We start from the raw sequence: 12,165 nt of genomic DNA on the forward strand, positions 1-12,165 counted from the left end.
TCCTGTAACAACCTTATAAGACACGTAATTACTATTTCCATTTTGCATATGAGGAGATTCCGAGAAGTTAAGAAACTTGACCAAATTATTAATCTGGCAAATGTCAGAGCTAGGATTAGATCTGTGGTTGTCTCCAGGTGAGAAACCCTGGTTCAGACATGAAAGCGCTTTCTTTTAGCTGATTTCCATCCTGTGAGTGCAGAGGGCCCGCCCTTCCTCTGCTGGCCTTTCTGGTCTCTGTGAGGACCAGAAGGGTGAGGACCCCCTGCAGGGTCTCTGCCTTCCAGGGGTGAAGAGCAGGGCCAGCAGGTGCCAGAATGAACTTCTCTCTTGGGCCTCTTTCTTCTGCCCAGGACCTCACCCTGCCTTGGGGCTGAATTACTGTGGTTTTTTTTTTTTTTTTTCCTGGTATGAGCAGTCCTCCAGACAATGACTGTAGAATAGAGGATTGACATTTTGAGGTCTGTAAGCTCTTAGGGTTTGTGCCTCCTTCTGGGTTGGGGAGCTTCCTTCCAGTCTTAGGAGTGGTAGAAATTCCCATGTGAATAATTTTCAGTTGCAAAATCACGGTCTGAACTGGCTGCTAAGATCAGGGCATAGACATTTATGATCTGTACCCATTCAAATGATCTGTAACCATTCCTCTTTCTTTGGACAGAAACCTCCTCTTCTTCCTCCTGAATAGGCCTCATTAGCAGCAGAAAGCATGGGACTGTCTTGCAGCCAAAGCCAGAGGGAGGCTCTTCATCAACCTAGCCCAGCAAGGGCTCCATCCAGTTCAGCTTGCTCAGCATCTTGTTTTGCTACGGCACATTTTTTCCCCCCTGTGCTTTCTAGAGCAAAATATCTAACCCAGATAGGATGTTCTGGATTTCTTTCCTGCTTTGGTCCTAGAACCCTCCATGATAATGTGTATCTATTAAGACCCAATCATAAATGTCATACTTAATGGAGAAATTTATCTTTTTTTTTTGAAGTATAGTTGATTTACAATGTTGTGTTAGTTCCAGGTGTACAGCACAGTGATCAGTTATACATACATATATATATCGATTCTTTTTCAGATTCCTTTCCCCCATAGGTTATTACAAAATATTGTGCATAGTTCCCTGTTCTATACACTAGGCCCTCGTTGATCATCTACTCCATATGTAGTAGTGTGTATATGTTAATCCTAAACCTCCAACTTATCCCTCTCCCCCATTTCCCCTTTGGTAAACCAAAAGTTTGTTTTCTGTCTGTGGGTCTGTTTCTGTTTTATAAATAAATTCATTTGTATCATTTTTTCTTTAGATTCCACATATAAACAATATCATATGACATTTGTCTTTGTCTGGCTCACTTCACTAGTATGATAATCTTTTGGTCCCTCCATGTTGATGCGAATGGTACTATTTCATTCTTTTTTATGGCTGAGTGATATTCCATCATATATGTGTACCACATCTTTTAAAAAAATTTTTTTTGAATATATATATATATTTTAAACATCTTTATTGGAGTATAATTGCTTTACAATGGTGTGTTACTTTCTGCTTTATAACAAAGTGAATCAGTTATACATCTACAAATGTCCCCATATCTCTTCCCTCTTGAACCTCCTTCCCTCCCACACTCCCTATCCCACCCCTCTAGGTGGTCACAAAGCACCGAGCTGATCTCCCTGTGCTATGCGGCTGCTTCCCACTAGCTATCTATTTTACGTTTGGTAGTGTATATATGTCCATGCCAGTCTTGCATTTTGTCCCAGCTTACCCTTCCCCCTCCCCATATACTCAAGTCCATTCTCTAGTAGGTCTGCATCTTTATTCCTGTCTTGCCCCTAGGTTCTTCTGACCAATTATTATTTTTTTTTAAGATTCCATATATGTGTGTTAGCATACGGTATTTGTTTTTCTCTTTCTGACTTACTTCACTCTGTATGACAGTCTCTAGGTGCATCCCCCTCACTACAAATAACTCAGTTTCGTTCCTTTTTATGGCTGAGTAATATTCCATTGTATATGTGTGCCACATCTTCTTTATCCATTCATCTGTTGATGGACACTTAGGTTGCTTCCATGTCCTGACTATTGCAAATAGAGCTGCAATGAACATTTTGGTACATGACTCTTTTTGAATTATGGTTTTCTCAGGGTATATGTCCCATAGTGGGATTGCTGGGTCGTATGGTAGTTCTATTTTTAGTTTTTTAAGGAACCTTAATACTGTTCTCCATAGTGGCTGTATCAATTTACATTCCCACCAACAGTGCAAGAGGGTTCCCTTTTCTCCACACCCTCTCCAGCATTTATTGTTTGTAGAGTTTTTGATGATGGCCATTCTGACTGGTGTGAGATGATATCTCATTGTAGTTTTGATTTGCATTTCTCTAATGATTAATGATGTTGAGCACCTTTTCATGTGTTTGTTGGCAATCGGTATATCTTCTTTGGAGAAATGTCTATTTAGGTCTTCTGCCCATTTTTGGATTGGGTTGTTTGTTTTTTTGATATTGAGCTGCATGAGTTGCTTGTATGTTTTGGAGATTAATCCTTTGTCAGTTGCTTCATTTGCAAATATTTTCTCCCATTCTGAGGGTTGTCTTTTGGTCTTGTTTATGGTTTCCTTTGCTGTGCAAAAGCTTTTAAGTTTCATTAGGTCCCATTTGTTTATTTTTGTTTTTATTTCCATTTCCCTAGGAGGTGGGTCAAAAAGGATCTTGCTGTGATTTATGTCATAGAGTGTTCTGCCTATGTTTTCCTCTGAGAGTTTGACGGTCTCTGGCCTTATATTTAGGTCTTTAATCCATTTTGAGTTTATTTTTGTGTATGGTGTTAGGGAGTGTTCTAATTTCATTCTTTTACATGTAGCTGTCCAGTTTTCCCAGCACCACTTATTGAAGAGGCTGTCTTTTCTCCACTGTATATTCTTGCTTCCTTTATCAAAGATAAGGTGACCCTATGCGTGTGGGTATATCTCTGGGCTTTCTATCTTGTTACATTGATCTATATTTCTGTTCTTGTGCCAGTACCATACTGTCTTGATTACTGTAGCTTTGTAATATTGTCTGAAGTCAGGGCGTCCGATTCCTCCAGCTCCTTTTTTCTTTCTCAAGATTGCTTTGGCTATTTGGGGTCTTTTGTGTTTCCATACAAATTGTGAAATTTCTTGTTCTAGTTCTGTGAAAAATGCCAGTGGTAGTTTGATAGGGATTGCATTGAATCTGTAGATTGCTTTGGGTAGTAGAGTCATTTTCACAATGTTGATTCTTCCAATCCAAGAACATGGTATATCTCTCCATCTATTTGGATCATCTTTAATTTCTTTCTTCAGTGTGTTATAATTTTCTGCATACAGGTCTTTTGTCTCCTTAGGTAGGTTTATTCCTAGATATTTTATTCTTTTTGTTGCAATGGTAAATGGGAGTGTTTTCTTAATTTCACTTTCAGATTTTTCATCATTAGTGTATAGGAATGCAAGAGATTTCTGTGCATTAATTTTGTATCCTGCTACTTTACCAAATTCATTGATTAGCTCTAGTAGTTTTCTGGTAGCATCTTTAGGATTCTCTATGAATCATGTCATCTGCAAACAGTGACAGCTTTACTTCTTCTTTTCCAATTTGGATTCCTTTTATTTCTTTTTCTTCTCTGATTGCTGTGGCTAAAACTTCCAAAACTATGTTGAATAATAGTGGTGAGAGTGGGCAACCTTGTCTTGTTCCTGATCTTAGTGGAAATGGTTTCAGTTTTTCACCATTGAGGGTGATGTTGTCTGTGGGTTTGTCATATATGGCGTTTATTATGTTGAGGTAAGTTCCCTCTATGCCTACTTTCTGGAGGGTTTTTAATCATAAATGGGTGTTGAATTTTGTCGAAAGCTTTCTCTGCATCTATTGAGATGATCATATGGTTTTTCTCCTTCAATTTGTTGATATGGTGTATCACGTTGATTGATTTGCATATACTGAAGAATCCTTGCATTACTGGGATAAACCCCACTTGATCATAGTGTATGATCCTTTTAATGTGCTGTTGGATTCTGTTTGCTAGTATTTTGTTGAGGATTTTTGCATGTATGTTCATCAGTGATATTGGCCTGTAGTTTTCTTTTTTTTGTGACATCTTTGTCTGGTTTTGATATCAGAGTGATGGAGGCCTTGTAGAATGAGTTTGGGAGTGTTTCTCCCTCTGCTATGTTTTGGAAGCGTTTGAGAAGGATAGGTGTTAGCTCTTCTCTAAATGTTTGATAGAATTCGCCTGTGAACCCTTCTGGTCCTGGGCTTTTGTTTGTTGGAAGATTTTTAATCACAGTTTCAATTTCAGTGCTTGTGATTGGTCTGTTCATATTTTCTATTTCTTCCTGGTTCAGTCTCGGAACGTTGTGCATTTCTAAGAATTTGTCCATTTCTTCCGGGTTGTCCATTCTATTGGCATATAGTTGCTTGTAGTAATCGCTCATGATCCTTTGTATTTCTGCAGTGTCAGTTGTTACTTCTCTTTTTCCATTTCTAATTCTATTGATTTGAGTCTTCTTCCTTTTTTTTCTTGATAAGTCTGGCTAATGGTTTATCAATTTTGTTTATCTTCTCAAAAAACCAGCTTTTAGTTTTATTGATCTTTGCTATTGTTTCCTTCATTTCTTTTTCATTTATTTCTGATCTGATCTTTATGATTTCTTTCCTTCTGCTACCTTTGGGGTTTTTTTGTTCTTTCTCGAATTGCTTTAGGTGTAAGGTTAGGTTGTTTATTTGAGATGTTTCTTGTTTCTTAAGGTAGGATTTTATTGGTCTAAACTTCCCTCTTAGAACTGCTTTTGCTGCATTCCATAGGATTTGGGTCATTGTGTTTTCATTGTCATTTGTTTCTAGGTATTTTTTGATTTCTTCTCTGATTTCTTCAGTGATCTGTTGACTATTAAGTAGTGTGTTGTTTATCCTCCATGTGTTTGTATTTCTTACAGTTTTTTTCCTATAATTGATATCTCTTCTCATGGTGTTGTGGTCACAAAAGATACTTGATACAATTTCAATTTTCTTAAATTCACCAAGGCTTGATTTGTGACCCAAGATATGATCTATCTTGGAGAATGTTTCATGAGCACTTGAGAAGAATGTGTATTCTGTTGTTTTTGGATGGAATGTCCTATAAATATCAATTAAGTCCATCTTGTTTAATGTATCATTTAAAGCTTGTGTTTTCTTATTTATTTTCATTTTGGATGATCTGTCCATTGGTGAAAGTGGGGTGTTAACATCCCCTACTATGATTGTGTTACTGTCAATTTCCCCTTTTATGGCTGTTAGTATTTGCCTTATGAATTGAGGTGCTCCTATGTTGGGTGCATAAATATTTACAATTGTTATATCTTCTTCTTGGATTGCTCCCTTGATCATTATGTAGTGTCCTTCTTTGTCTCTTTAATAGTCTTTGTTTTAAAGTCTATTTTGTCTGATATGAGAATTGCTACTCCAGCTTTCTTTTGATTTCCATTTGCATGGAATATCTTTTTCCATCCCCTCACTTTCAGTCTGTATGTGTCCCTAGGTCTGAAGTGGGTCTCTTGTAGACAGCATATATACCGGTCTTGTTTTTGTATCCATTCAGCCAGTCTATGTCTTTTGGTTGGAGAATTTAATCCATGTACATTTAAGGTAATTATCGATATGTATGTTCCTATTACCATTTTCTTAATTGTTTTGGGTTTATTACTGTAGGTCTTTTCCTTCTCTTGTGTTTCCTGCCTAAAGAAGTTCCTTTAGCATTTGTTGTAAAGCTGGTTTAGTGGTGCTGAATTCTCTTAGCTGTTGCTTGCCTGTAAAGCTTTTAACTTCTCCATCAAATCTGAATGAGATCCTTGCTGGGTAGAGTAATCTTGGTTGTAGGTTTTTCTCCTTCATCACTTTACATATGTCCTGCCAGTCACTTCTGGCTTGCAGAGTTTCTGCTGAAAGATCAGCTCTTAACCTTATGGGCATTCCCTTGTGTGTTATTTGTTTTTTTTTCCCTTGCTGCTTTTAATATGTTTTCTTTGTATTTAATTTTTGATAGTTTGATTAATATGTGTCTTGGCATGTTTCTCCTTGGATTTATCCTGTATGGGACTCTCTGTGCTTACTGGACTTGATTAACTTTTCCTTTCCCATATTAGGGAAGTTTTCAACTATAATCTCTTCAAATATTTTCTCAGTCCCTTTCTTTTTCTCTTCTTCTGGGACCCCTATAATTCGAATGTTGGTGAGTTTAACGTTGTCCCAGAGGTCTCTGAGACTGTCCTCAATTCCTTACATTCTTTTTTCTTTATTCTGTTCTGCAGTAGTTATTTCCACTATTTTATCTTCCAGGTCACTTATCTGTTCTTCTGCCTCAGTTATTCTGCTATTGATCCCTTCTAGAGAATTTTAAAATTCATTTATTGTGTTGTTCATCACTGTTCATTTGCTCTTTAGTTCTTCTAGGTCCTTGTTAAACATTTCTTGTATATTCTCCTGACTATTTCCAAGGTTTTGGATCATCTTTACTATCATTATTCTGAATTCTTTTTCAGGTAGACTGCCTATTTCCTCTTCATTTGTTAGGTCTGGTGGGTTTTTGCCTTGCTCCTTCATCTGCTGTGTGTTTCTCTGTCTTCTCATTTTGCTTAACTTGCTGTGTTTGGGGTCTCCTTTTCTCAGGCTGCAAATACATAGTTTCCATTGTTTTTGGTGTCTGTCCCCAGTGGCTAAGCTTGGTTCAGTGGTTTGTGTAGGCTTCCTGGTGGAGGGGACTAGTGCCTGTGTTGTGGTGCATGAAGCTTGATCTTGTCTTTCTGGTGGGCACGTCCACGTGTGGTGGTGTGTTTTGTGGTGTCTGTGGCCTTATTATGATTTTAGGCAGCCTCTGTGTTAATGGATGGGTTTGTGTTCCTGTCTTGTTAGTTGTTTGGCATAGGGTGTCCTGCACTGTGGCTTGCTGGTCGTTGAGTGAAGCTGGGTCTTGGCGTTGAGATGGAGATCTCTGGGAGATTTTCACCGTTTGATATTACGTGGAGCTGGGAGGTCTCTTGTGGACCAGTGTCCTGAACTTGGCTCTCTCACCTCAGTGGCAGAGCCCTGACGCTCAGCTGGAGCACCGAGAGCCTGTCTTCCACAAGGCTCAGAATACAAGGTAGAAAAGAAAGAAAGAAAGAAAGAAGAAGATAAAATAAAATAAAATAAAGTATAATAAAATAAAGTGATATAAAAAATAATTTTTAAGAAAAAAAATTTTTTAAGTAAAAAAAAAAAAGAAAAGAAAAACCAAAAAAATGGACAGATAGAACCCTAGGACAAATGGTAAAAGCAAAGCTATACAGAAAAAATCACACACAGAAGCATATACATACACACTCACAAAAAGAGAAAAAGGGAAAAAAAAATTTATTGTTGTTCCCAAAGTCCACCTCCTCAATTTGGGATGATCCATTGTCTATTGAGGTATTCCACAGATGCAGGCACATAAAGTTGATTGTGGAGATTTAATCCGCTGCTCCTGAGGCTGCTGGGAGAAATTTCCCTTTCTCTTTTTTGTTCGTACAGCTCCCGGGGTTCAGCTTTGGATTTGGACCCGCCTCTGTGTGTAGGTCGCCTGAGGGTGTCTGTTCCCCACCCAGACAGAATGGGGTTAAAGGAGCAGCTGCTTCGGGGGCTCTGGCTCACTCAGGCCGGGGGGAGGGAGGGGTATGGATGCGGGGTGAGCCTGTGGCAGCAGAGGCCGGCGTGACGTTGCAGCAGCCTGAGGCGCGCCGTGTGTTCTCCCGGGGAAGTTGTCCCTGGATCACAGGACCCTGGCAGTGGCGGGCTGCACAGGCTCCCGGGAGGGGCGGTGTGGACAGTGACCTGTGCTCGCACACAGGCTTCTTGGTGGCGGCAGCAGCAGCCTTAGTGTCTCATGTTGGTCTCTGGGGTCCGCGCTGATAGCCGCGGCTCGCGCCCATCTCTGGAGCTCGTCCAGCTGGCGCTCTGAATCCACTCTCCTTGCGCACCGCGAAACAAAGAGGCAAGAAAAAGTCTCTTGCCTCTTCGGCAGCTGCAGACTTTTTCCCGGACTCCCTCCTGGCTAGCTGTGGTGCACTAACCCCTTCAGACTGTGTTCACGCCGCCAACCGCAGTCCTCTCCCTGCGATCCGACCGAAGCCCGAGCCTCAGCTCCCAGCCCCTGCCCGCCCCGGCGGGTGAGCAGACAAGCCTTTCGGGCTGGTGAGTGCTGCTTGGCACCGATCCTCTGTGCGGGAATCTCTCCGCTTTGCCCTCCACACCCCTGTGGCTGCGCTCTCCTCCATGTCCCCGAAGCTTCCCCCCTCCGCCACCCGCAGTCTCCGCCCGCGAAGGGGCTTCCTAGTGTGTGGGAACCTTTCCTCCTTCACAGCTCCCTCCCACTGGTGCAGGTCCCATCCCTATTCTTTTGTGTCTGTTTTTTCTTTTTTCTTTTTTGCCCTACTCAGGGACGTGGGGGAGTTTCTTGCCTTTTGGGAGGTCTGAGGTGTTCTGCCAGCGTTCAGTAGGTGTTCTGTAGGAGTTGTTCCACATGTAGACGTATTTCTGATGTATTTGTGGGGAGGAAGGTGATCTCCGTGTCTTACTCTTCCGCCATGTTGAAGCTCCTCCACCCCACATCTTCTTTATCCATTCATCTGTTGATGGACATTTAGGTTGATTCCAGACATTCATCTTTAATGAAAGGAAGAACACAATGATGACTCCATTACCACTTCTATTTAATATTTGTATTGGAGGCCCTAGCCAGTGTTATAAGACAAGGAAAACTAAATGAGAAGTAATGGGAGATCTGGAGGCATTGACCATGTGAAGTAAACTAATACCCTGCAGGGCACTCTTGTTTCTGCATTTCATTGCCTCCCTTATTTCTTCTTCTGTATAACTGCTACTATTTTTTCAGGAATGTGTCCATCCAAGTTGAACTTAATTCCTCCCCTGAGGCTGTTAATGTCATTACTGGTAAACATTACTGGTAACATTACTGACTTGTTGGTGTTTCTTAGTTTCCTCTGTAGGATGAATGGTCTTTTCCATAGCCTGCATCTGGAACACCCAGGCTTGGAGCAGAATAGAGGGTGCCATACTCTAGCACTCTGGAGACATCAGATACTAAGAGTCCCCTCCTCTAGGAAACGGTTCAGAAATTTGGAAATTTACAGTCTGAGGTAGGGACCTCAAAAAGTCATTTCTGATGCACTCCTTTTCTATTATCTATTTTGGGTCTCACAGAGAATTACCTTTTCACTAATTTCAAAAAATGCTTTATTTATTTGCCTTCTTTTTACTCCAGAATATTCTGGCAACCACTCTGTACTGTCCAAGGGTTTAGAGGTATCCTGTAGGAATCCTTCAGACTCAGCCCATCCCAGCACTGACATTTGATAGTCAACATCACATCCGTCCCCATAAACCAAACTTTCAACACAATTATAGCTACTGTCTCATAAAGCAGCTGGCTCCAATTCCAGGGAAATCAATTGATCCACGAGGCAGACGGGAGTCTTCCAAGGAACCCCCAAATGCAATAGGTATGATTTGATCAATTACAGTCACGTGTTTTTTATTTTCCCAGTTAGCTGTTCAGGCTTCCACATCCCCTATTAAGAGGAAGCCTGGTATCTCCTTCTTGAGGCTAGGGCTCACTCAGGCCAGTGGGGGTCTGGGGATCAATTCTGCTCTCATGAACAGCAGCAGTCTCTTTTGTGGTTGCTTCTATTTGCTATAGGAGCTGATGTTGAAGGCCAGTCTGCACAATGCCATAGATGATGCTTCTCTAGCAAGCTGCTGGGACGCCCTCTATAAAGGCCAGGCTCTGTGGTGCTCTGTGCTGGGAAACAAGTTCTGTTCTTTTTACTTCCTACTCTGATGTCCAGGCATTGTCACCCAAACCACACAGGAAGGCTGGGTTTGGAAGAATTTCCATCACTCTTATTATCCCTGGGTCTCCTTTGTCACTGGCATGGTCTCCCCATTTCCTCGTGGTAACTTGACTTCAGGAAACTTTTCCTGCCTATGGATCTGGATGGTGCCAATACATTTCTCCTGCCTCACATCTCCAGGAGATTTCTCTTCCCCAGATCAGCCAGCAGTGATGCTGACTAACTGCATACCGGGGGTCAGAGGGCAGGCAACTCAATACCACTGCCCCACAGAGCAAAACAGAACTGCTTCAAGATAGCTCTCTGCATTCCCTATTCTGAAAACAGGTAAACAGCTCCTGTTTCAGGCTTTAATCCATCTGGATTTGGACACTAGTGGCTGATCAATCACTCACGCCATTCTCACCTGCAGGGTGGTGGACTTCTCCAGTTCTGGGGCTCCCCAGGCTGGGAAGGGGCGGCTCTCGCTCCCTGCCAAGGAAACCCTCTCTCCTTCCTCTCCTGTTCTCTGCGGTGGGGTGCAGCTGGGGGAGCAGAGATCTCTACTGACTTTCTTTTGGATGGCCGCCTTTCCCTGACCTGAGTTTTTACCACCTTCCTCTAATGTTTCTTCCCCGGGGGAAGGAAGAGACCCTCGTATTAACTGAGCTGAATCCTGTGGGGTGGGGAGCTCCTCAGAAGCCATCGCCTGTGTACGTTACCTTAGCCTCTGGAATGCTATAGACAGATTCACCAAGTGGGGTTAGGTCACCAGAAAATGGGCATCTTTCCCACAGGTAGGTGAGAGGATGGCCATTTTCATTTTTTCAAGGCCTTTAGAGCTTGTCTTGGAAATAGCCCCTTCCCAGACCTTCAGAGCTTTAGAAGTTCACATTGACTGATGCCATGAGTGGAACTCAAAAGTCCCAGCCAGGTGCCTTGGCCTGCATGGGGCTCTTAGCTGCTTTCTCAAATGAGATGTGTCTGTCTCTCTTTTCCCTCTTGCTATGGACCACAGCCTACTCCTCTCCCCTGCCTTCTGGAACTAGCCTCAGGGACACCAGTCAAGCTGGAGGCCCACAGCACAGAGACCTTTGTGACGGGTGTCCCCCATCCCCATGACTCAGCCTGGTCGAGTCTGCCTGGTGCACCCTTGGGCCCTGGTGCCTCTCCAGCAGCTTCTGGAGCACAGGATCTAGCAACATCAGTCGCCTTCCCAGATTTCTAGGAAATCCCACTGGGGCCACATAATTCATCACAGCTGCAAGTACACATTGTGTGGCCTCTGCTTCTCCACCACAGTGGCAGAGGCTTTCTCTATGTGAAGCCCATATGGATCTTGAAGGGTTTCATGACCTCCTTCATCTCTCCTTTTCTCTTAGAATTTTCAGCTAGGTTCCCAGTCCTGTCTGGAATGATGTTCCCCTGAGACTGTAATGTCAACTCCCATCAACCACACTCCCTCTTGGTACCTGACTGGCTCCACCAACTGCCTGGGGTTGGGTCAGAGCCTTGGGGCGGCCTCATTCCCAGAATCCTCTGATCCAAGCACTGTGGGCCAGCCCTCTTCCCGGAAGAGGCTCAGTGTCTTAAGAAATTTAGTCTGAGGTAGAGAAGCTAACAAATCATTCCTTTTTTTTTTTTTTTCCCTAAGGGGAAGTATTTGCCTTATTTAAAATTACTGATTTCTTTTGTTGTAACAAATTATTCTTTTTTTTATTAAAAGGCTCTTTATTTTATTTAAATTTTTAAAAAATTTAATTGAGGTATAGTTGATTTACAATGTCGTGTTAATTTCTGCTGTACAACAAACGGATTCACTTATAGATATATATATACATTCTTCTTTATATTCTTTTCCACTATGGTTTATCTCACGATATTGAGTATAGTTCCCTGTGCTATACAGTGGGACCTTGTTGTTTATCCCTTCTTTGTGTAATAGTTTGCATCTGCTAATCCCAAACTCCCAGTCCATCCCTTCCCCACTCTCCTCCCCATTGGCAATCCCACAAGTCTGTTCTCTATGTCTGTGAGTCTGTTTCTGTTTTGTAGGTAGGTTCATTTGTCTCACATTTTCTTTCTTTTTTTCCCCCCACATCTTTATTGGAGTATAAATGCTTTACAATGTTGTGCTAGTTTCTGCAGTACAACAAAGTGAATCAGCTATATGTATACATATATCCCCATATCCCCTCCCTCTTGAGCCTCCCTCCCACCCTCCCTATCCCATCCCTCTAAGTCGTCACAAAGCACCAAGCTGATCTCCCTGTGCTATGTAGCACCTTCCCACTAGCCATCCATTTTACA

The sequence above is a fragment of the Balaenoptera borealis genome, assembly GCF_965194805.1.
Source record: "Balaenoptera borealis genome assembly, chromosome: 1".
Classification (NCBI taxonomy): domain Eukaryota; kingdom Metazoa; phylum Chordata; class Mammalia; order Artiodactyla; family Balaenopteridae; genus Balaenoptera; species Balaenoptera borealis.